The sequence below is a fragment of the Pelobates fuscus genome, chromosome 3, assembly GCF_036172605.1.
Source record: "Pelobates fuscus isolate aPelFus1 chromosome 3, aPelFus1.pri, whole genome shotgun sequence".
In the NCBI taxonomy this organism is placed as follows: domain Eukaryota; kingdom Metazoa; phylum Chordata; class Amphibia; order Anura; family Pelobatidae; genus Pelobates; species Pelobates fuscus.
This window is the reverse complement of record NC_086319.1, coordinates 308,518,505-308,545,540: the sequence shown is the minus strand read 5'-3', so window position 1 is coordinate 308,545,540 and position 27,036 is coordinate 308,518,505.

The following is a 27,036-nucleotide window of genomic DNA, read 5'->3' as shown; positions in this document are numbered from 1 at the left end:
CCAGCCTCTTGCCTCACGACTATGGCCCCTGTGATGAACCTTCGCCAATGTACTGTAAAAAGGCTCTGTTCGTGATTTTTGACTTAGCTAGTTCGGAATATGGGATTCACCAAAGAAGATTATGATTATTGGGTTTGTATACCGAATGAACTGCCAAACAGCCAGACCACCCAGGAGAGTCGTGTGCTGCTTGTTGACTCTTTTGACCCCTATCAACACCTTAATCGCAACATATTAAGCGGTCAGTTGGGTGATCGTTGTTCGTATGTGCGAACACGTGGCGGTGGTCATCTTTAGTAGCGAACACGTACAGTGGAGTTTGGTCGTCGAGTGCATGGAACTATAATCGGACACTTAATGACGCGAACACCGCTGGGACTTCCATCTCTTCGTACGTTTGGCTGGATTTACATGAGAAGAGCGGTGTTCGGTGGGAGCAAACTCCAGAATGAGGGACACAAGGCAAGCACACGTTCGAACGGTTCTATTCAGTATATTGTTGTATTTTGTACTCCCGAAAGAGACCGACCGCACAGCCTGCTTTTATGGAACTCTTTTGTGCAGGAGCCACGTGTGCGGTCAGTCAAATTATGACCTCCATGGAAATCCCGAACCCCTGAACCGATCTGGGTGATTTTTGGATATGTTGGTCCCCCAGATTGGGACTATCGTGGGAAGTGACTTTTGTGTGGTTTCCATGTGTTTTTGGGGTACTTTCAGGAGGTTGTTTAAATGTGTGTTTTCTGTGCCTGGAGATAATTGAATTTAGTACAGTTCCTGACTAAATTATCTCTCAGACATAGGGGAGGGATTATCTTGTTTTGTGTGGGAGTGTCCTGGACCTGAGAGCCAATGTAATCATGTGTATGTTTTGTTGCAGTCTGCTCTCAGGTCCAATGGGGAATGCCCCTGGAATATGTTAGAGTAAACCCCTTGCATGGGGTCCTGCATATAAGGCCAGTTGTGGCTGCCATTAATAGTTCCTCTTCACCCTCAACATAGAGCCTTGTGTCATGTGTGGAGGGAACAGCTATATTCACTCTGGGGATTGCTATACTCATTATACTCCTTTGAATTATAATCACTAGCTCTTGTAAGAGCTATCCTGCTTTACTTTCTGGATTGGGAGAGGTCTACCCACTGGAAGCTGGATCCTGGTCTTGGATCCAGGGTGGGTGGAGGACAGTGAGACCCCAACCAAGCTGTAATGGTGCCAGGCGGTCCGCCACATAAATCTTAAATACAAAATACATTGTTTTATTAGATAAACTGTAAAGGTAGGATTTGAAAAATCAGATACTTATTACAAGTAATGTATAATGAATATACCCAGAAATTACAGCTCTAAGCTTTCTCTAATATGGAAATCAATACAAGGAGTATGAAATCTGTATAAATAGCCTCTAGATGCACTCTCAGCCTTTCAATGCTGTCCACTATTGAATAGATAGTACTTGATAAATGTAATTTCTGCACTATCTGTATAGTAGTAGAAGTAATTACAAATGCTGAGGAGGACCTTACCGTTCATTTGACAGAAAAAAGGGAGACAGCATCAACAGAATACCCATTATATTAAATTATTACTTAAACCAAAATGCATTGTTTTTAAGAAAACACGGGTTTTGGTTATAGTAGCCTTTTCTATCCTCGTCCCCTCCCGTCTATCCTTAAAAAAATGAAATAAAACACAAATGTACCTCATTTTCCAGGGCTGAGGACAACTGCTCTCCTCAGCCTGATCTACCACTGCTAGTGTTACTGTCCCTAGCTGCCAGGAGAGAGATGTAGTGGGAGGATGGGTTGAAAGGAGGACATGGTTGGCACAGTGTGGCGTGCTTCCATTGGACTGACGTCAGCATGCTGTGTGTGTTGATGACAGACATCCATTAGGCACAGACTTGACATTAGCCAGCCCAGAACTCTAGTTACAGAAACAGAAGCAAAGAGGTTAAACCTTAAGTTCTTAAACATTGTAACAAAATGCTGCACATTGAGACTCCAGGCACCATGACAACTTCAAATCACTGAAGTTGTCATGGTGCTTGAGGTAACACTTAAACTGTAGTAGTTTTGGTGCTTAATGTCTCTCTTGCTTCTGAAACATAATTTGGGAGAGGAGCTAGACATTATTAGAAGGAGAAGTACTTAATTGGTAGGGATAGTTGCAAATTGCAACTGTTGCAACCCATCAACCTCAGCAGACCAGGACATGTATGGTTTGGTGCACCCTAAGATTGAAGGAAACAAAATCATAAATATATTTAAACTCTTTAAAACTATGTAATATTATTATTATTATTATTAGTATTTATATAGCACCAACAATATTCCTTTACAATATTATGAAAGGGAGGGACATTTACAATAAATGAGACAATTAAACAGTGACACAGAAACAATGGGCAGATGAGGGCCCTGCTCAAACAAGCTTACAGTCTAGAGTAGGTGGGGTACAAAAACACAACAGAGCAGCAAGGGTGACAGCCACCAACAAGGTGGAAAAGTAGCATAACTGGAGGTGAGAATGGAGTGTGGCTCTTTAGGAGAGCAAGAGACAGATATGGATAGGTATAGATAAATTACTCTGGGAGTCCATAAGCATTTCTGAACAGATGTATTTTGAGGGACTTTTTAAACAATTGAAGACTAGGGGAGAGTCTGATGGGGGTTGGCAGGCTGTTCCAAAGGAAGGGAGCCGCCTGTGAGAAGTCCTGCAAGGGCGAGTCAGCAGTAAGCGGGCGAGCAGCAGACAGTAAATGATCACCGGAAGAGCGCAGAAACCAAGCATGGGCACATCTATGAGTCAGTGACGAAATGTAAGAGGGGCAAGAGTTGTTTAGAGCTTTATAGGTAAGGGTTAGTATTTTCAATTGACACCTATAGGATACAGGAAGCCAGTGTAAGGATTGACAGTTGGGCGTGATATGGGAGGAGCGATGGGTGAGAAAGATCAGCCTGGTGGCAGCATATATTACTGATTGTTGTGTGGGCAGTTCAGCTTTGGGGAGACCAACTAGGAGAGAATTATAGTAATACATGCAAGAGATTACCAGAGCATGAATAAGCTCCTTGGCAGCATCTTGCGTGAGAAATGGGGGATGCGGGCAATGTTTTTAGGATGGAATCGACATGTTTTAGCTAAATTCTGGATATGAGGTGCAAAGGTGAGGCCAGAATCAAAGATAACACCAAGACAACGAGCTTGCAAGGACGGACTGATGCAAGTTCCATCAACTTAATAATCAGCATTATGAGGGGAAAAAAAAAGAAGTTCAGTTTTAGAGAGATTGAGTTTTAGAAAGTGGGAGGACATCCAATCAGAGATTGAAGAAAGGCAAGCAGTGACACATTGTATTACCGCAGGGGAGAGATCAGGGAAAGAGAGATATATTTGGGTGTCGTCGGCATGGTAGCAGATCCCAAAGGAGTTAATGAGTTTACCAAAAGAGGCAGTATAAAGGGAGAACAGAAGGGGACCAATAACTTAACTTGGGGGACTCCAACCAAGACAGCATGAGAGGAGGAGGTGTCATTGCAAAAGGAGACACTGAACGAAAGTTGAGAGAGATAAGAGGAGAACCATGACAGTGTCACAGAGACAAAGGGATTGAAGAGTTTAGAGAAGGAGGACATGATCAACAGTGTCAAAGGCGGCAGAGAGGTCAAGAAGAATTAGTATGGAGTCGTAGTCTTTGGATTTAGCTGTGATTAGGTAATTTGTAACTTTAATAAGAGCAGTCTCAGTAGAGTGAAGGGGCGAAAGCCAGATTAAAGAGGATCGAGGAGGGAGTTGGAATTTAGGAAGTGAGTCAAACGAGAAAACACAAGTCTTTCTAGAAGCTTTAAGGAAAAAGGAAGCAGGGATATGGGATGATAGTTGGAAGGGGAAGACAAGTGTAGGGATGGCTTTTTTAGGATAGATACGACAGTAGCATGCTTAAGCAGGAACAAGACCAGATGAAAGAGAGCAGTTTAGGATGTGTGATAAGGATGGTAGAAGACAATGGAAGAGAGATCTGATGAGGTGGGAGGGTACTGGATCAAGCGGACAGTGGTGGAATGAGAGGAGAGGAGAAGCACAGCCACCTCCTGTTCTGTAGCTGGGGAGAAGTCTTGTAGGGTAGGGCAGGTACAGTCTAGGTGTGGTTGCAAGAGGGAGAAGCTAAGGTGGGAGAATTCTTTCCCTAGCTGTTTCAATCTTGTGAAAATCACATAATGGTGATGCATTAATTAAAGAAAAATAATGCCATTCTAGGGTTTTGGACCTTTGTTCTTGTGGTTTATTATATGCATTTGCTTGGATGTGGCAGAGGACACAGAGATCCATTCCTTCCCGGCTGCCTCTCTCTAACTGTCTGTGTCAATATGAGATTTCATTCTGACAGACACATGCTGACTGTTAATGAGAAATGGAGAGTTCCTTTTTTTCCAATAACAACCGACATAAGCCTTATATTGCATGTCACCTGGGACTAGGAGTGAGAGATAGCCAATAAGGTAGTGAATCTGTGTTGGATAGCTGCGGTGTCAGTCAATTATTTGTATGATTTGTAATGTGCCATTTTTGTGTTTTCTTGAGTGTTTTTCAGCGTGTTTATGTGTTAATTTTACCCATTATTTTAAACATGATTTTAATTAATCAATTACGATATAGCTGCTGAAACACTCAACTGAACTCACTCTGGTGATCAGGGCTGCTGTTGTTAAGTGGATAAGCTTTTAGTTCACTTGGCCATCTCAACACTGATAGGTTCTCCTAGAATTGTTTGGTGAGTACAATACCATCCAGTGTTCCATATATGCATTTATATTTTGTATAGCCTACCCTGGAACAGTTTACAAATCTTTATGAGAACCATTCATATTTTGTAGGTTTACTCGAAAAATATGTATCCAATTAGAAGAACACTAAGTATGGATGACAATATAAATGTGTACATCCATCTAATCATGTAATACTAGATGCATACTATCACAATTCTTAGCATGTAACGTATTATGGCATTTGTCTACAAGCGTTAATGAATGGGTAAATACATACATTCTGGAGAAGGAGCAAGTATGATGGAAATATATCCTTAATATATTTGCTTTTAGTTTTGATACCACAACATGATAGACACGATACTATCTAAAGCAAATCCATGTCCTCCACATATTTTATGGGCTGCAGGTTCATTTGAATGCATTCCTTGATGAAAAAAAGAAGAATAGCAGTCTAAAAACAGTCATGGTCAAGATTTCACAAACGGTAGCAACACAACAGATTGGAAAAATCAAGAACTTCCTGTAACTTTCCTGTGTATTATTTCAGAGGCTCTACTAGTCTATTTCAAACTGTAAAATAAAGTGAAGATAAAATTTAACTCATCAATCATGTATATAAAGATTGGACCATTAGATGATATTATAATCCATAAAGTCACTTTTTTTCCAGGCTTTTTGGAATTCTGTTAGATTACTTAAGTAGCACTTAGGAGTATGCAGAATGTATACATTGGTCTCTAGAAGAAGCCAAATAAGTGCACTTGGTTCATTTTGAAAATAAGCAGATGGTCTTGTTTGGGAACATTCAGCATTGTTACAGAGTTTAAGTCACCCAGATATGCTTATTCATGGAAAGAGTAATAAGAACACATAAAAATGCACTGACTGTTTCAGTAGAAATGTTGATTTAATGCAGGACTTGCCCTGAGTGCCCTCTAACCCAGGATAATACCCAACAAGGCAGCCCTTTCTACACAGTAGGAATTTATATTGGTGCTTTGAAAGCATAACCATTCCAAATGAATAGAGGTAAAAACAAAAACCATGTGCTTAACTTTGCTTTATGTATGCTACAGAGGCTATGTTATCTTCTTGCCGATGCAAGATATCGAAGGCGTTAAGGAAGAAAAATTAGGCTAAATGGATCCCTTAGAGGTACATCCAAGAGTAGAACAATATTGATCATATTGTAATAAATGTAATTAAGCTGGTACTGCTGGTTAATTAAAACAACAGGGATCTGTTAGCAAATCTAAATACAAACAGAATTATTGGACTTTGGGGAAAATGTTCTATTATTCAATCCCTATAATCATGTTTTGGGACAACTGGGGCATAGAGCCTAGAGTGCTTGCTAAGTGACCATCGCTGCATGGAAAATTACTTAGCTATATATTAATAGTGTTCTAATAGTGTAAATGGAAATAAAAAAAGGTGAATAATAAAGTAATTACGTTATTAATTGCAAAGGAAAAGTGAGAATTTAAGGCCTTACCAAATAATGGAGACTGTATACACAATGGCTGCAGTCCTAGTTACGGTCAGCATGGCTATAAAGTGGGTGGCATAAAAAAAATACAATCATTTATATGTATTATTTTGCAATCTTATTTGTGAATATGATGGAAACTCATGCAAGATACAAGAATCATACAAACTGAGTTACCAGAGTTGGTTTGCCCTTATGGGTCAACCCACCATCACAGTATTACTCCAGTTCTACTACTTACAGTTATATAATTTTATTCACTATCTTCCTTGCCAAGATGCCTTTTGAGTGATTGTGCTTCCTAGGTGAGCGCCTTCACAAGGGCATCTCTGAACTATACAAATTACTCCTTGCTATGGACCCTCTCCTGAACCCGGTACATATTTTACATGGGAGGATGCCCTGGGGCAAGTTTTCACTGAAGAATATTGGACAAAACGTGTTATTCTGAACCTTCAGAGTACCATCTCCTCGACAAATACAGCTAAAAACATATATCGGGGTGGTATAAAACCCAATAGCTTTTACACTCCATGTTTAGAAACTAGCATAGTTCATGCAAGTACTGTGGGACAGGGGTGGGTACTCTGCTGTGGGATATTGCTGTTCTGGCTCCACTTGGATCCCATAGCTGGTTTTCCTGGATGAGAATCAACCACGGTGCCGGGAGACAGGTTCTGGGGTTGCGGAGCTGGTTTCTTGTCTCATGATTACTTTTATTATTTTCCTTTTTCCTTCCCTTCCTTTTCCTTTCTCTTCTATGCTCTCACCTAATCTGCGAGCCAGTCCTTTTTACCTTTCTTGCTCTCTTTTGTACATTGTCCACAGTTCCATAATGAAACACTTCAGCCATACAGTCCAGGTCTTGCTTTCCATTACTTGCATTATATTATCCCACCATTTGGAAATATTGATTGATGTGAATCACTTGCTTGTTGCTGTCAAGGGCACTTTCTGGGATGTATCTAGTACATTTATATGATTACTACTTCTTTTTTGACATATTCCTGTTCTCTTAGCCTCCCCTGTGTGGGAAGTTTCTCTTGATCTGTTTTATGTTTTTGTTTGTAACTTGACAGAAAAAAAAAATGTTAAATAAAGATTGACAATTTTTTTTTTACAAACATACTGAATATTCAATCCACAGTCAACCCTTCCAATTAAATGATAATGTAAATTTTTAATCCATAAACCAAGGATTCGTTACAGATGAAGCTTTGTGGTAAAATACGAAAGGGATTATATTCCAACTGTCTAGTTATGGGGCAGTGAGTACAATCTCCATGCCCTTGGTGTCCCGATTATTTATTTCCTTTGTAAAATTCCATTATATATAACAGTCTTCTATACTGGCTATAAATAAGGTGGTATTTCTTTCCATCTTTAGTTTAAAAAGCATGTATAGGAACATGTGCAAGTTTATTCTTTCAGCCTCTTTTCTACTAAGCTTTGTAAACGCTGAATATCACTTTTTCCATATAATTGAATGGAGGAATTGCTTTTTATTAAGCAAAGTAATCCCTTACTGTATTAAGAGAATCCAGAGTCTTAGTCGTCATGGGAGGGCCGGAAGGGAGCAGGGCAGGCAATTGTCCCCCAGGTCACTAGCATGGAAGGGCTAGTGGTTATGGACTGAAACCTCAAACAATTCTTCTCCATATTAAAATGGCAAGATATGTGTTGGGATGTCTGTGTGCACAGTTCTCCAAGAGTAAGGCAGGAGGTGTGCAGGTCCTTTACTATCCTAGCACTGTGTGCATGGGCTGGTGGCCTGTGTTCTCAATGGCCTCCAAGCCTGAACTGGCACAGTGGGACATTTCCTGGTGGACTGAAATACCTGAAGCTGACCAGGCTGTCAGACTACAAAGGTACATGTGTCCCTGGAGGAGTTTGCCAGTGACCACAGGGTAAGATGAAACAGTGGTCACGACATTCAGAACATATGCTGGTTTTCATTGGCAATGGAGTCACAAAGAAGCAGAGGCTGTGTCTCTTAGGCACACACAGATCTTTGTAAATGCTCATTCATACTGCTCTGGTCATATTGATTAAAGGTTGCAGGGACATTTGCAACTCCAGCAGCCGCCCTCTGTCAAAACTATATATATTGCATGCTCCATGTAAGTGGGACTATCCACATTGAGATATCTGTGATTTGTGTGCACAAACCCCTCCCTCCCCCCCAACCTTTTGTACTTGCCCCCAAAGCCAAAATCTTACAGCCCTCCCATGTCAGTAAAAATCAAAAGCATAACTGCTTAGTATGGGCATAACAAATGATATCTCTTGTGCTTAAATAAATGCATGCTGGAAGCTGACTAATTGGTCTTACAATACACCTGTGTGTAAATGGCAATGTACTAAAACAGAACATTGATTGTGCATAACCAAATTGGAGACAAAAAGAAACATATTGTCTTTTTCTATTCTAGCACGTATTCCTTGCATGCACCATAACCCTCATAAACATGTCCAAAGCCATTAGGTGACAATGATGTCCACTAGAAGTGTGTTACTTTTTCTGCATTACAAACACAAAACATTCCTTAACTATATGCCAAACACAATATTGCCCATAGTCTATAGTAAATATAAAAAGAGCCTCAATCATATTTAATCATAATAGTATAAAAACCTAAAACGGATCTGTTTTGCAGTTTAAGATCTCTTCACAATGTGTCATATACTTTATAAGGTCTATTTATCTTATAAGAAATTGAGCTGCTGCTGTTTACTAAACTGTGGAATAAATTGTATCAATGCCAGGTGTGTTCTGCCAAGGTTGAATGAGTGGGTGGTCATTTCAATGGACCTAACACTGTACGCCATTTATCCTACGTGGTGGATTGGGAATAACGAGTCTAGGTGGTGCAGGTAGATACCAAGATGAATTTCAGTTTAGAGGAATAAAAATGTAAGTATTCTCTTGTATTCTATGTTTTATCATAATATAAATTATTCTGGAACATTTAGCCTAGTTTTTAATGAATGGTTGATAATTAATATAATTTTCACATAACATTAATTTAAAGAAGAATGAATATTTAACCGGTCAATGTATTAGTTGCCAAAAACTGTGTTTTTAAAAAAAAAAAAAATTGGTTTCGCTTGTAAGTCAAACAGTGACCCACGGTATTTACTATCATGGCTCGTGTCTAGGGTCTGTGAGACCCCAAGTATGTTACAAGATATGCATTATCGACTCTATGAAAGTGAAACAATAATGCTCTTGCTCCCTTTCTTTTTTTAAAACAGCATGGTGTCTCTCAGTCACCACTATTAACCAGGGGAAGCCGGTGGAATATCCTCTCTCCACCCTGACCTGTCTCCTTAGATGGCAGAGTCATCCTATGTAAAGATCCAACCTTCTTCCATGCAATATTTTTGATGGGGTGGAGGTTAATATAAAGTTGGGTAGGAGATTGGTTGTTGGTTGGCCCCATTACCTCTGCTTTCCTCAAGTTCCCTCACACAATATTAGCTATAGACTAGTTGATGCTAAGTCCCTGGTTTTAATAGCTACTGAGGTTCCCAAACCCTTTAACCTCTAGTGGCATACCCAAATTTATACAACCTAAATAGGTCCAACATGGTTAAACCCCATTTTATTTTATTTTTTTAATTCTCCATTCCTTAAATGCAATACATGTAGAGTTGAGAGAGCCTTTTCTTTTGTAGTAATGCCAGTAACAAAATATGTAAGACTCTTGAAAATCAACCCCAAAGGTTGCTCTTGAAATAAATGGTGATATGAAAATACAGCTCAAATCTTTTATATATGCAATCTCCGTTCTAATTTTTATTCTTCGTTCTCTGTCTCTCACTGAGAGATTAGTAGATTTAATATAGTGCCTTACAGCAGTCATTATAGCGCTGAGGATTACTAGTCACTCTAACCCATGGGTCACTTTATATCTCATAATAAAGCCATGTGCCCAGAGTATGCATTGCCGTTGAGCTTCACAATCCATCAATACTGATGCATAAAGACTAACAATAGTTTGGGTTGTATGGGTTAGTGGCATTCTGTCCACCACACCCATAATAAGAGCCAAACTAATACCCTGTCAATCCTTATGCAGCTACATTTTACAAAGCAAAATCTATTATTCTCAGAAATTCCAAGTTTGATCTGATTGAAACTGCTGGAGATAATTGTAATAGCAATTGTTGGAGTCCTTATTCCTGATATTCCTGAGTCAAATAACTATTATGATTACCAGCAAATGGTTAGTATTGATTGTAACATCAAAGATTTTCTACATTGTGAAATGAAGAGAAACATAACGCGGTACTATCTTTTTAAAAAAATTCAAAATGTAATGCATTTTGGTACAGTCCCTTAAAATGTTGTATTCTACTGATTATACTATGTTCTCTGCACTGTTTCTATACATTTCTTTTGAATATATTCTCTAAAGGACATACCTCTACTTTCTTTGTGTAAAACAGCTCTTGTTGTAACTTGTGAAACACTCAATCAGGCTTTAACAGAGAGGTTGCCAAGTCTCAGCCTTCCTCTTCAGTCTTGTTTTGAAATAAATCACACCTGCATCCTTCTTGACAATGACCACCCACAACAAAAGCATCCATTGACCTTGCTGTTACTGTTAAAAGGACAGTCATGCTAGGACATCATTTTTTTTTTCTTTAAGAGGGCATTTTTTAGAAGATCAATTACAAGTTAAAATATCTCAAATGTAATGAACTTACACATATTTCCTCGTATAGCTCTACACATCTTATAAAGGTGTATGGTATAATAGGGAATAGGGATGTTTAGAAACAGACAATATTGTTGTGTAACAGATCACCACCAGCAAATCCAAATTGATTTGGTGGACTTTTCTAATTATTTATTTTACTTTATTTATTTCACACTAAGTGTACTGTAAAAAAAAAAGTGTACTGGTTAAAAATAATTTTTTTTTTTTTAATTTAAATGGGGAATCCTGCTACATTTTTGTGACTGTCCACAACCTAGCATATGTTATCTGGGATTTGGGAACAATTTTTTTGTTTTGTTTAACTTAAAGTGGTATAACTTATGCTGTAATGTGTATCGTTAAGATTACAGTGCTGTACCCCCTACCCCTGCATATACCAGAGATATTATGGACTATATTTCCCATCACTATTAGTGAAGTGCTAAGTGGCTGGAGCTGCAACTCCATAGGTCTAATTTCTAATGATTACCACTATGCTGTTATATGATGCAACTAAATGCATCTAACTTAATGTGACTTTGGCTCATTTGCAGCTGCCTCCTGTAGACATGTGACTAGTGACTTTCTACAGTGTTCACTCCTTTATAACGTTTACCATGTTTATTGCCCATTGTAATGCTACAATGTACAATACATTTTGGTATGACCATATTTTCATTTTAAGAAAATTAGTGAATACATTTTATTCCTAACACTAAAGGGTCCCTATACCCCCTACAGCCCCACCATCCATGAAAGGGTTAAAAAAACCTTTTTTACACTTACCCAATTCCAATGCCGGTGTGCCTCGGTTTTGGGTTGCGGTCCTCCTCTGTCGACATCAGCTGATAGGGAGACCTAATGCGAGTGCCACGTGCGCATTAGGAACTCCCCGTAGGTAAGCATTGAATCATTGCTTTCCTATAGGGATTTTGCTTGACGTTGGATGTCCTCATGCAAAGTGTGAGGACATCCAGCATCGTTTCACAGAGTCAAACTCCTTGAGACTGCAGGAAACGCTTCTAGTGGCTACCTGGTAGACAGCCATTAGAGGCAGTCTTAACTCCACAATGTAAACATTGCAGTTTCTCTAAAACTGCAATTTTTTACGGGGGACATGGACGCTTCATGCAGGCCACTTCAATTAGATGGGTGTCTATAATGTCCCTTAAAGTAGACAAAAAAAAGATTGCTTAAATAATAGCTATCATCTATAACCTTAGGCTCCTACCATTAATTTCCTTTCCATTTTAATTGCCATACTAGATTTCTCAACAATTATTTTGTGTAACGTTTAAGTTTCGAATTTAAACAAATAACGTAGTCACCTTATGCAACTGTAAACTGTTAAATCCACAGGTGAAACTTTGACTAGCCCTCAAGGTCAAAGATTAGGAAATAAGAAACAAGGTTTATTTTTCCATTGGGGAGGCGTTGTCCCTTTGGCTGTAACGTACAGGTTTACATAGGGATTATCTGTAGGGATTGTCCTATATTACCTTCCTGCTTTCATCTGTGTAAAAAGGATTTCTTTGTTAATCTGTTGTTTTTATTTTCACACACTCGTTATCCACATTTTTCTTTCTTCTGTGTTGCTGGTCCTTCCCTGCATTTATGAAAAAGTTTTTTTTCTTTTATTTTTTAAAGTATGTCACCCTAAAAAAAAAATCTTGAACGGATTCTTAAATTGAGATCTCTCAAGTGAAATTATTACTTTAATCTCCAGTTTACCACACGACTCTCTATCATTCAACAGACATGTCGTTCGGGAGTTGTGGCTGCTTTGCAATAAATAGATATTGCCTCCCATGAGTTCGTAGAGCACCAGAAATAATGTGAATACTGTATACTTTGCACAGCCTGTCTTGCTTTTTCAGGATCATGAGATGCTACTTTACAGAATGTATTAAAATAAAGTTGCCACGAATATGCTAATCTAACCCATGTGTCCATATATAGAAGAGAATGTTAAATCCAAAGTTAGATCTGGGGTTCTCTGTTTTATATATGGTTGGATGAACTGTGGGTGGGTGCTAGTGAGTGGATGAATTATATTCCACATGGAGTGTTTAAATTAGACCAGAGAATGATTTGGCTTGGATAGGATAACACACACATAGAGTCTGAGACAGCTTGGGTGTATTTTTGGTTTTCTCCTTTGCCAGAACTGGCAAGGGTTTGTGATTAGTTTTGCGGCAGAAAAAAGTTCACAGTTGCCATCTTTGGTGGATTTTGAAATTCACTTTTAAATGTTTTAAATTATAATAAATGTCTCAAAAGAATTTCTTGAGATAAAAAAGAAAAAAAAGTAGTTTACAGATAGCATTACTTGCATTCACTATGTACAAAGGTATTATGGTGGGTGACTTTGTCTATTCCAAAAGACTTCCTGCACACATACATCTTTTGAAGTGAACTGAAGAAATTGATCCATGTTATAATTCTAATTTCCTCTACAATCATTTTCAAAAGAGAGCTTTGGTTTGCCATCTTCTGATGAAATTGAAGATGTATATTTTATAAAGGGCGGAACTGATGTACGGCAAGCAAAGCAAACGATATTGTAATTAGAAATAGGAATATGGTCATTTCCTGGGACAGAGAGTACAACGATATACACTTTATTCACTTTATATCAATTTATATCTGCATTGTTCTCTGTATCAGATCAGTGCTTATTTGTGGTGGGATCATATGTAGAATGATGAATTGCAATTAGAAATTATATGAAAGGGTGGAAGCTATCAGCAGCAAAAAAAAAAACCCTCTATTCTGTTACTGAATACTTCTGATCTGTCTCTCTCTAGATTTGTACTATGGTTATATACCATTATCCAACTAAAAGACAAACCAAAGACTGACAACATATCCTTTTGGCAGATCTTTGTTATACTACTGCCAGAAATAAATGTGAATCACTAAACCCGGAATTGCTTGAAATTGACATATGAACTGAAATTCTAAGGCCAAAATAGCTGAATTTGATAAAATGAAATGTTTAATTTCCAATTTTGGGATATTTTAAGTTTAGTAAAAAAAAATAATCCTCAAAATTAAAATTTTCTGCCTGGTATTTGTTCTGTGCATTGATAGGCAAAGCAATATTTTACTGTTTTCATGACTCTTCTAGTGTGAGGTAAAAGGCACTAATGCATTGCATATGTCTAAATTTTGTTCTGTACTTTCCACCTGCATCAAATACAGAAACAATATATGTGAAGAATATCTCAGAACTAAACTAGTTGCAGACTCAGTCTCAGCAAATGGTTAATGTAGTCACAATAAAGTTTTAAAAACTATGGTTTGATAAATAGTTCAGTGGGATAAGAATTAATGACCCAGACATCATTAATTTGCTTTGAAATGAGACATTCAGCCCAACAGGGCCAGACCAATTTTAACAGCCAAGTTCTGCAGACAGAGCAGATTATGTGCGCTGAATGGCAAATTCATTTTGGCACTTCTTATATGCAAAATCTATTCCAACCTATTACTAGATAATGACTATGTCAGTGTGCCAATATTTAAATATGTATTATTGGGGTCTGAGGTTTTAATAAACTTATGATGATTCAACCCTTGGTTTTAAAAGCAGCATAAATGTTAGCATTAATATGTATGTGTCTATCTGTCTGCCTCTCTCTCTCTCTCTCTCTCTCTCTCTCTCTCTCTCTCTCGCTCTCGCTCTCTCTCTATCTCTCTCTTCCTGTCACTCACATATCCTCATGCAACTAGTCTTAAAATTGGTTATGGAGTTAATGCAATCCACAAGACCATGCACTCCATGTTCCATAGTTTTCAGTTAATTGAGAGCTACAAAAGCAAGAGCAGTCAAAATCTTGCTTTGTGTCCCTCAATGAATTACTAATATATAGAAAATGGAGTCCTGGCCCTTTCTATTACTTAGAAACATAGAAACATAGAAACATAGAATGTGACGGCAGATAAGAACAATTTGGCCCATCTAGTCTGCCCGATTTTCTAAATACTTTCATTAGTCCCTGGCCTTATCTTATAGTTAGGATAGCCTTATGCCTATCCCACGCATGCTTAAACTCCTTTACTGTGTTAACCTCTACCACTTCAGATGGAAGGCTATTCCATGCATCCACTACCCTCTCAGTAAAGTAATACTTCCGGATATTATTTTTGATCCTTTGTCCCTCTAATTAAGACTATGTCCTCATGTTGTGGTAGTTTTTCTTCTTTTAAAATAGTCTCCTCCTTTACTGTGTTGATTCCCTTCATGTATTTAAATGTTTCTATCATAAACCCCCTGTCTCGTCTTTCCTCCAAGCTATACATGTTAAGATCCTTTAACCTTTCCTTGCAAGTTTTTTCCTGCAATCCATGAACCAGTTTAGTAGCCCTTCTCTGAACTCTCTCTAAGGTATCAATATCCTTCTGAAGATACGGTCTCCAGTACTGCTACAACCAAGCATTCTGCTAGCATTTCCTGCTGCTCTATTACATTGTCTGCCTACCTTTAAGTCATCAGAAATAATCACCCCTAAATCCCTTTCCTCAGATGAGGAAACTTAATTCATGCTGGGAGTATGGCTGCTCCAAGCTGTTGAGCGCCTTGTTCCAGAGTTTGGCATGTGCAGTCTCTAACTACAGTCGTGTTATCTTTGTATGTACTTGTTATAGTTTCTAAGCCCTTTCTTTGTATTATGTTGGAGAAATCATCTGGGAATTTGGATCTGGCACTTGAATTTAGCTTTAGGATTGATTCCTGTATTGGTTCTCCATGAACCCTCAAGACAGGGAGTAGATGCTGAACTAAAAGAAAGTAGCTAGGGCATATGTCTTAGAGGGGGTAATAAGTGGTGAAGAGGGGTACTGTTAGTGGCCATGGTGTAGTACAATAGGATTATTAGGGAAAGAAGAAAAATGTGGGTTAAAGTGGGGACAAATCAGGGAAAGAGGCACAAGTGTGACAAAGACACACATATGTGGGGTGGGGTAGACACGGAAGACAAGAAAGACATAACTAAGGCAAAAGGAAAGAGGCACAATTGGAGGGAAATGGGGCAGACAGGAAAAATCTAGAGTAGACATATATGGGAAGAGAGAGACATGCAAGGGTGTGTGTTAGGGGAGGTGAAAGTGGGATAGAGAAAGAACAGAAATAAAACTGGGGTAAAAGGCACAAGTGGGTGAATGATAAAATGGAAAGTGGGGGATAAAGTCAAACGGATATAGTGAGTCAAACATGAAGAGAGGGGAGGGAGACACATGTAAAGGGGATATACAGGATAGAGATGGGAAAGATTTACACGTGTGGTGGCAAGTGGAGACCAGTAGGACAAAATGCAGTCAGAATCACATAAGCTGAGGTACCTCATGTTAATTCAGAACAAGTGATTTGACTGTTTCCAGAAGGGCAGCCACAATTTTGCAAATTCAAATCCTACTATACCCCATGCAAATATTTTGGATGGATAATGACGATGTGAAACTACTAAAGATTTAATAATGTTAGGTGGTCTTTGTAGTATTTTCAAACTCAACCAAAGAGCTTAACACAATAGCCACATCTTTCATATGCCATTTAAAGTTGGAATCTACTGCCAACTTCTTCTAAAATGATTTATCTCACTGGAACAATGCCAATCCTCTAACATCAATGATTGATTCCATATGCTGGAAAAGACGGCTAAGTCTCTTGGATGCTTTTCTCCTGAAACTGCTGCATATATTGAAACTGTACACATCCACTTCTTTTGAGGGATAGTCCTATGCCTATCTTCCTTTTGGTCATCACCAACTTTATATATGATCCCTTATTCAGAGATTCTATTTGTAAAGGGGACAGCTGCACCATTAAACTGCACTGATGAAGACACTTATTTGTGTAATGAGGTGGGCAAGACTTCTGCCAGGTATGAAGGTAGCAGCGTTTGCATCTGAAATGATGATATAACTATAGCTCAGTCAGCCATATGAGAGAAAACAACATGATGTCAGCAGCTGATGATGCCTCTGACGTTGGGCTCAGATATTAAAATAACTACCAGTAATGTGCCTCAGCAGCAGCTAAAGCTTAACTTTTTCCTATTCCATTTGCCGATGTATTTTCTCCCTTTTATGTTTAGCGTGTTAGACAGGATCACCAGAACTAATATTCACTTCCCATATCTTTTGCCTCTCAACCATATACTATACATTATTATACATTATACATATTTGCAAGTATATTTTTATATTTAAAGTATATTGGCACATAAATTCACTTTAACTTGTTTTTTGCACGTATACACAAATTTGAAATTGCACTTTAATTGAAGCATAATTTTAAGTGTTATTTGCACAATAATTAATAAGCACTGTTTGCTGCTTTTTAACACTTTGTGATATTTTAAAAGCATGTATTTTTTAAAAGCACGATTTTAAAGGCACAAGCACACTTTATGTTTTGGTTTGATATTTGATTTAGTGTTATGTGGAGCTAAATACATTGATACGGTGCTGCTATTTAACAATTAATATATTGTTAGCGCCATTTATACTTGTAATTTTTTGGTTGTTTATATACTATTGGCTACAGACTAATGGCAAGCAAAAGCTCAGAGTACTAGTGAAGCAATAGAATATCTACGCTGTGCAACCTCACATACCTAACTGATAAGCCTTTCTTAAAAACAAACTGGGCAATTGGCCTTAAACCTGAGTCATTATATGTGTGAACTGAAGGCAGGGCAGGTGCAGGTATGTTGGCTACATAGGCCAAGACACATTTTGCCTAAAATGAGTCTTCGTTGGTACAGACCTATGTTTCACTTTTTGTCCCTCTTACTCAACCTTCTGCCTTTTTAGTGTATCTTTTTGCTCCTCTTGTGTCTCTTACTCTCCCATTTGCATCACTCCCTTGCATCTCTTACACCTTTGTATCTCTTTCCCCCTTTTTGTCTCTTACGTCCTGTGTCTGTTAATGACTTTGTGTCTCTTAACCTGTTTGTGTTTCTTACATTCCCCCTTTGTGTCTCTTAACCCCCTTTTGAATTACTTACCCACCTTACATCTCTTACCCTCTGGTGTCTCTTACCTACCTTGTGTATCTTACCCCCCTCGTGTTTCTTACCCCCTTTGTGACTCTTACTCTCTCCCTTTGAGTCCCCTAACCCACATGTGTCTCTTAGCTTCTTTGTGTAACTTAACTTTTGTGTAACTTACTTGCCCTCATGTGTCTCTCAGCTTGCAGGCCGAATCTTCTTCTTCAGCTACCCAATCTGACATGAAGCTGCTTGCTGCTCATTCTCCTCCACTCCCCCATCACAACATACAGCTCCCTGTTAGACCAGGTAGAGGAAGAAGGATATCTATGTGGACATGCTATAGAGAGTGACTGGCAGGAGGGGGGAGCGCTGTTCACCGCCATCCCAAAAGTCACCTTGGAATTACACCCTAAGGTGGCCACCTGTGCAACATATTTGTAGCACCAGCTTTGCCTGAAGGTGACAACCACAAATCAAATAATTTTCACCTTAAATCTATATTTATATCTCTAACACATACATGTGCTCGCACACACAAAGTGAAACATTGATGTAAATTCAGATTATGCAATTTTGTGTGGCTACACAGAACAATTAGCTGTAATATGAATGATGTAATGACTGTGGATACACATAAAAAACAGTAAAAGATAATTTAAAGTCTCAAAATGTTCTTGAACACATTCAAAATTCTTTCTTCTGCCTGACTCCTCCTGAGATTTTGTATTTGGTATTCAAATGAACAACGGGTTCTTTCTTCTATATCTCAAACTTGCATGCAGGGGCTGCCATATGCATTTATCTTAATTGTTCAATATTAACTCTCTGAAAAATACAATAATGTAGCAATTACATTTCATTTAATTGAATGTAGCTGTGAAAATATATAAAATATGTACAGTAGTATTTACATTTCAAATTTATGTTTTAAGTACTATGGAGTGTTTGATAGGCTTACTGCTGTGATACATCATAAAACCAATATATATTATCATTTGATGTACAGAGATCCATTCTGGAATTCTTACCAGTTTTCAATAGTCCTATTTAGTTCAATACAGAATATCAGAATTGCATATTGTGCCATATATATAGATAGATATAAACACGGGCACACATACAGATTCACAGGCACACAGATACACACACTGACACATATGCAGATACAAAGACACACAGAATGACACACACAGATACTCAGAATCAGAATTAATGATACACTTGCACATACACAGACACACAGATACACACACTGACACACATACAGATACACAGATACACAGGGTCATGCACTGACACACATGCAGATAGATACACAGATACACATACAAACAAACATGCAGATACACAGACACAAAGATACACATAGAGACACACAGATAGATACACAGACACACAGATACAGAGATAGATACACAGATATACATATAGACACACAAAATGTAATTTTTTCAGCCACCCTCCTGTTTCCGACCTTTTGGATGCTTCCATGGGGTCCAGTCTACTGACTGATGCTCTTGGGAGTCAGAGGCTCTCCCAGATCGTGCTCCCTCCTTTCTGCCTGTTCCTCCCGCGTGGCTCGGTCTGTTAGCTGAGAGGAAGTGACAGGTTTTCACTTCCTTCCAGGCTGCCATTATTAAAGAGGGCCAGGTCGCGCTTTAAAAGGGCCACAGCACAAGACCAGGCCCATGAAGATACATGGCCATCGGGTTGCCCCCATGAGTGTATGAGCCATCTGATTCCCCCCACAGCATGCAGCCGTACCCACTAGACTGGTGGTAGTTCCGGCACTGCTTATACTAATATGAAGTTCATATTGACACCCATAGTTAGGTTTTTTTTTCTTTTCTTTTTCTTTTCTTTACAATTTATAGCAAGCTGTTATTGCTTTCAGCAGACGAATAGTAAAAAAAAAGCTTTTATCAACTCCTTTTAGGAATCAGATGTCACAATGCCATTATCAAAGACTATGTCCATGATAAATGGCATTGAATCACTGAAGTTGATATTCGAAATGGAAAATATAGGCTTCCTTTCCACAATTAGAATTTTTTTTTCGAGTTTCTTAACTGTGAGAATGTAATCAATCCGTACCATTAAATGGCTTATTGGAGCCTTATAAACTGCCAATAAACATCATTGGCTGTAATTAAATTGTGGCCAATATGACTAATAATAAACTAATTGCACCCAAAAACCTATACAGAAACAATGTCACTTATTTGAAGGGGAGTGTTTCTGCTTTCCAATAATTGCTTACTTGTGATGTATTTTGGGGTCAACAGGTAGCTACCGTCTTCCCCATAATTTATTACATATATATATGGTGTAATTAGACTGCATTGTGATCACCTGATAGCTACCTCAGCATATGACCCCTCATTAGAAATATGGGTACTCCAAATCTCCAATTCCAAAAGAGTGGGCACTTTTCCCACTTTAGTGCATATACACTTTAGGTTGCTGGGAACCATAAAAGTCACCAAGTAGACAGGTGATAGGTGAATACCCATGGCAACCATGAGCTATCCTCAGGGGCTTGAGATCCCCTCTTTGAAATATAATAATCCATACTATAAAGCCATTAGGTAGGTTAGGTGCTTAGCGCAAATGAAGAGAGTCAGTATGGCATGTTTCTGGGTTTGTGGATTGAGGCCCAAGACACAGTTATATTAAGGTATTTACAGCTAGGAGGGGCAAAGGAAGGAGGTAGAGAGGGGGTGGGTAGAGCAGACATTATGTGTATACTACTTAGAAGTTTAACAACCAAATTCTATCACCCCAAATATGAATTACTATGTGTACATGAAATCAGGGGCGGACTGAGCACTCGGGCAAATCGGTCATGGACCGAGGGCCCGAGGCTCTGGGGGGACCCGCCCGCTCTGCAGTGAAGTAACAGCTGGGCTGGGGAGTTAATCATCTCCCCAGCCAGCCTGTACACAGCAAGGGGCCCGCACGGCACTCCGCGGGCCCCTGTTACAAAATACAATCTCCCCTTTGCCGGTCCCAGCAGGGCACACCGAGAGACAGCTAATGGGGTCTTTCCAAAGACCCCCAATAGGCTGCCTCTCAGTGTGCCTGAAAGATAAACAGCACGAGAGCTGTCTGTAACAGATCAGGCAGCTCCGTGCTGCTCATTAAGCAGGAAATGACATCATGTGTCATAAGTTCACTGAGCTGTGCGGAGCTGCCTGATCACTGTTACAGACAGCAAGCAGTATGGGATACAGCATGCCACAGGTAAGGGAAAGATAAACAGATTAATATAATCATCCCCCTTCCCCTTCTAACCCCTACAGCCCCTCTACCCCCTGCAGCCCACCTACCCCCTGGACCCATTCTAACCCCTGCAGCCCCTATTATCCCTCTATCCCCTGTAGCTCACCTACCCCCTGGACCCATTCTAACCCCTGCAGCCCCTATTATCCCCTGTAGCCCACCTACCCCCTGGACCCATGCTAATCCCTGCAGCCCCTATAACCCCTCTATCCCCTGTAGCCCACCTAGCCCCTGGACCCATTCTAACCCCTGCAGCCCCTATTATCCCTCTATCCCCTGTAGCCCACCTACCCCCTGGACCCATTCTAACCCCTGCAGCCCCTATAACCCCTCTATCCCCTGTAGCTCACCTACCCCCTGGACCCATTCTAACTCCTCTATCCCCTGTAGCCCACCTAGCCCCTGGACCCATTCTAACCCCTGCAGCCCCTATTACCCCTCTATCACCTGTAGCCCATTCTAATCCCTGCAGCCCCTATAACCCCTCTATCCCCTGTAGCCCACCTACCCCCTGGACCCATTCTAATCCCTGCAGCCCCTATTATCCCTCTATCCCCTGTAGCCCACCTACCCCCTGGACCCATTCTAACCCCTGCAGCCCCTATAACCCCTCTACCCCTGTAGCCCACCTACCCCCTGGACCCATTCTAACCCCTGCAGCCCCTATAACCCCTCTATCCCCTGTAGCCCACCTACCCCCTGGACCCATTCTAATCCCTGCAGCCCCTATTATCCCTCTATCCCCTGTAGCCCACCTACCCCCTGAACCCATTCTAACCCCTGCAGCCCCTATTATCCCTCTATCCCCTGTAGCCCACCTACCCCCTGGACCCATTCTAACCCCTGCAGCCCCTATAACCCCTCTATCCCCTGTAGCCCACCTACCCCCTGGACCCATTCTAACCCCTGCAGCCCCTATAACCCCTCTATCCCCTGTAGCCCACCTACCCCCTGGACCCATTCTAACCCCTGCAGCCCCTATTATCCCTCTATCCCCTGTAGCCCACCTACCCCCTGGACCCATTCTAACCCCTGCAGCCCCTATAACCCCTCTATCCCCTGTAGCCCACCTACCCCCTGGACCCATTCTAATCCCTGCAGCCCCTATAATCCCTCTATCCTCTGTAGCTCACCTACCCCCTGGACCCATTCTAACCCCTCTATCCCCTGTAGCCCACCTACCCCCTGGACCCATTCTAACCCCTGCAGCCCCTATAACCCCTCTATCCTCTGTAGCCCACCTACCCCCTGGACCCATTCTAACCCCTGCATCCCCTATAATCCTTCTATCCCCTGTAGCCCACCTAGCCCCTGGACCCATTCTAATCCCTGCAGCCCCTATAATCCCTCTATCCCCTGTAGCCCACCTAGCCCCTGGAACCCATTCTAACCCCTGCAGCCCCTATAATCCCTCTATCCCCTGTAGCCCATTCTAGCCCCTGCAGCCCCCATAACCCCTCTATCCCCTGTAGCCCACCTACCCCCTGGACCCATTCTAGCCCCTGCAGCCCCTATAACCCCTCTATCCCCTGTAGCCCACCTACCTTTGGACCCATTTTAACCCCTGCAGCCCCTATAACCCCTCTATCCCCTGTAGCCCACCTACCCCCTGGACCCATTCTAATCCCTGCAGCCCCTATAAACCCTCTATTCCCTGTAGCCCACCTACCCCCTGGACTCATTCTAACCCCTGCAGCCCCTATAACCCCTCTATCCTCTGTAGCCCACCTACCCCCTGGACCCATTCTAACCCCTGCATCCCCTATAATCCTTCTATCCCCTGTAGCCCACCTAGCCCCTGGACCCATTCTAACCCCTGCATCCCCTATAATCCTTCTATCCCCTGTAGCCCACCTAGCCCCTGGACCCATTCTAATCCCTGCAGCCCCTATAATCCCTCTATCCCCTGTAGCCCACCTACCCCTTGGACCCATTCTAACCCCTGCAGCCGCTATAACCCCTCTATTCCCTGTAGCGCCTCTGAACCCATTCTAAGCACTGCAGCCCCTATAACCCCTCTACCCACTACAGCCCTTCTACTGCCTGCAGCTCCTCTACACCCTGCAGCCCCTACAACTCCCGTGCAGCCCCTATAACTCCTCAACCCCCTGCACCCTCTTACCCCCTGCAGCCCTTCTATCCCCTGCAGTCATACTAAACCCTGCAGCCCTTCTAACCACTGCAGCCCCCCTACAGTCTATAAACCTCCTACATCCTCTCTACTCTCTAGAGCCCTTAAAATACCTGCACCTCTTACAGCCCTTAAAATATCTGCATCCCCTGCAGACCCTTACCTCATACAGACCGTCTACCCCCCGCAGCCCCTCTATCCCCTACAGCCCTTCTGCCCCTTCAGCATCCCTACACGCTACAGCCCCTAAAATCCCCGCACACCCTACAACTGTTATATTCCCTATAGCCCCTATATTCCCTGCATCAACTAAAGCCCAAAGAACCCCATGCACAAACTACAGACCATTTCCCCTACACCCACTACTGCATCTATTGATCTCTGCACTTACCACAGCCCCTATCCCTCCCCTACATCCACAATAGCCCCTATTACCCCTACCCCCACTATAGGCTCTATCACTCCCTGTCCCTATAAACACTACAGCTTCTATGCCCCTGGCATCCACTGCAGCGTCGTTTTTATCCATTTAAATATATTTAAATGAACACTATAGACATCCAGACCATTTCAGCTCATTGAAGTGGTCTGAGTGCAGTTTCCCAGGTTCCTTAAACCTGCAATGGCAATTTTTGCAGTTTTTGAGAAACTACAATAATTACCTTTCAGGCTTAACTCCATCTCTAGTGGCTGTCTACCAGACAGCCACTAGAGACTTTTGCTTCGCTAGGCAACTTTTGGTCACCTAAGTGACACTGGACGTCCTTACGCTATGCATGAGGACATCTAGCTTCATACAAAACCCCATAGGAAAGCTTTATACAATGCTTTACTAATGCGAGTGCAGCACCTGAACCAGCACCGAGAGACATCAGCGCTGGATTCAGGTAAGTGACAGAAGGGTGTTTTTATCTGTGGGTAACTATTGTGCCAGGAAAACAACTTGTTTTCCTAGCACTATAGTTTCCCTTTAAATAAACTCTAATTCCACATATCCTGACACGACACACAAAGACATACATATATAATTACACCAGGGTTCACAGTGCATGTACACACAGAAGCATACATTGACGTTACATGCACATACAATCAAATAAACGGTACATCTACACCAGCACATACATTGATCTGCAGGGGGCCCGGATCCTAATTTTGCCCGGGGGCCCAAACCACTGCAAGTCCGTCCCTGCATGAAATATTGATGGAATACATTCAATGAAAATAACAATGAATAACTGCATGCACAGAAAGTTAAAGAGGCAAACTACAGGTAAAATGGTGACATTGTTATAGAATGGTGACATTGTTATAGAAAATATAATACAGTGACAAAGGTAGAATAGAGGAGATGCAGTGTCTTCTAAGCTTCTGTCAATACCTGGAATTTGCAGTAAGATGAAAATGAAAAGAGTCAGCATTGCATGTTTCTGGGTTTGTGGATTATTATATCTTTGAATAACATGTTTTTCCAAAAACCATACAGACTTTGTTTAAAAAAATACCACAGATCCAGCTTTGTCCAACTCTATTGAAATACGGTATAGAATCAACAGGAAATCCAACTTATTAATGACTCTTCTCCTTTTACTCCACTTCTTCAAAACAGACTTGGCGTGAACCCACGTGATTTTGTACTTTTTGAAGATAACAATTTGATTAGGTACCGTATTTATTCGAGTATAACGCGCATTTTTTTTAACCGATTTTTAATTTAAAATTAAGGGTGCGCGTTATACTCGAATAAATATACCTTCCAGGACCGCCCGGCTCATTACAAGCCCGGCGGTCCTGGGGGGGTGGGCAGCAAGCATTTACTCACCTCCGTGCAGCTCCTCCAGCTTCCCAGTGTAAATCTCGCGAGACCCGCGGCCAGCTCTGACGCTCTGACGTCGTCAGAGCTGGCCGCGGGTCTCGCGAGATGTACACTGGGAAGCTGGAGGAGCTGCACGGAGGTGAGTAAACGCTTGCTGCCCACCCCCCCAGGACCGCCGGGCTTGCAATGAGCCCGGCGGTCGGTATTGTCGAGCACCCACTCGAATATTTATTCGAGTATAACAAGCACCCTAATTTTAGATTAAAAATCGTTATAAAATTTTATACCGATTTTTTATCGAAAATTAGGGGTGCGCGTTATACACGTGTGCGCGTTATACTCGAATAAATACGGTACTACCAATTCTTCACAAATTGACAGGTAACAACCATTCATAGTTACCACAACATCAAACCTTCCTAAATACCTTTGACAACTTTAGATATATTTGAATCAGGACCTTCCTTGACACAACTCACTAACAGACTAACTGGCACAACAAAGCTCATGCATTTGAGAGATGGTGCACAGATGCTCCAGTACTAAAAAGCCAAATGACCTCCATCTATCTATTTCTGGCATCTAACCTACCTGCAGGAGCACCTTCCTATGTGGAAGAGGGACATAGGACCCTCTGATGGCAAGAGATTTGGGAGGCTACTGTGTCGATCTCCATATTCGTCAATCATAGGGACCAAACCTATAAAATACTCCCTATAAGGTTATTTTGAATGGGGCGGGCAGAATTAGATTTATGTTGAAAATTATATGGAAGCTGAGGCACCTACATCCACTTATGGAGGGACTGCCCTTATGTATTCGGGCTGTGGACAGAAGTGGCTTGACTGACCTCAAGACTCTTACAGCATGACATCCCCTTAGACCCTTGGATATGGCTCCTATACAAACCTTGGGACATACTTACAAGAGCACAAAACCAGTTAGTAGCAAAGATAGCACTAGCTATAAGACAAGACATAACCGAACTATGGTGAAGTCCGACTCTCTGCCTGTGTGTGTGACTGTTTGTGTGTGACTGTCTGTGTGACTGTCTATGTGTGTGTGTGACTGTCTGTATGTGTGACTGTGTGTGTGTGTGTGTGGCTGTTTGCCTGTGTGTGTGACTGTCTGTGTGGGTGTGTGACTGACTGCACTGTGAAGATTTTTCGCACAGGGCGCCCAAAGGTCTAAGGCCGGCCCTGAATACACGACCTAAAATGGGAAATTATTATCCAATAACCAAGGACTGGAACCCTATCCCTAAATGCCTGTTCTACCCACCCTAACCTTTTACAACATCTAAACATGTGCATTAGGCTATTACAAACAAGGTAAATATGTATTGCAAACAACACACACAGTACCTCCCCATGATGATTGTCCCCCATTACGTACCATCAAAAACTACACATATTCAGAGGGAAATGGGGAATTACGTACTGTCATTGATTCATATATCACTCATGGTGCCATGCTATATTTCCCAGTTTATTGTGATGAACACAGAAATGTAATATATACAAAGCTATGTTTTTATGTTTTTCCTCTTGACAACTATAATATAAAGAGAATTATATTAAAAAAAAATCAGTACACATACAGAATCTGATAAAACAACCTCTTTAGGCAGTTTAAGAGTTTCAGTAGAACTCTTTGCATGATGGAGTCTCTTTAATTAGATGTCTGAGTGGACATGGTAAAGGAGTTAAAGGGAAAAGTAGTGATGATACCCCATTACCGAAGGCACAGCAAACAAAATAACCTGTTTCTGTACATAGAACCCCCCCCCCCCCATCATTTTAACATCAATATAATAAAATGTAATAAAACAGAGTTTTAAAAAA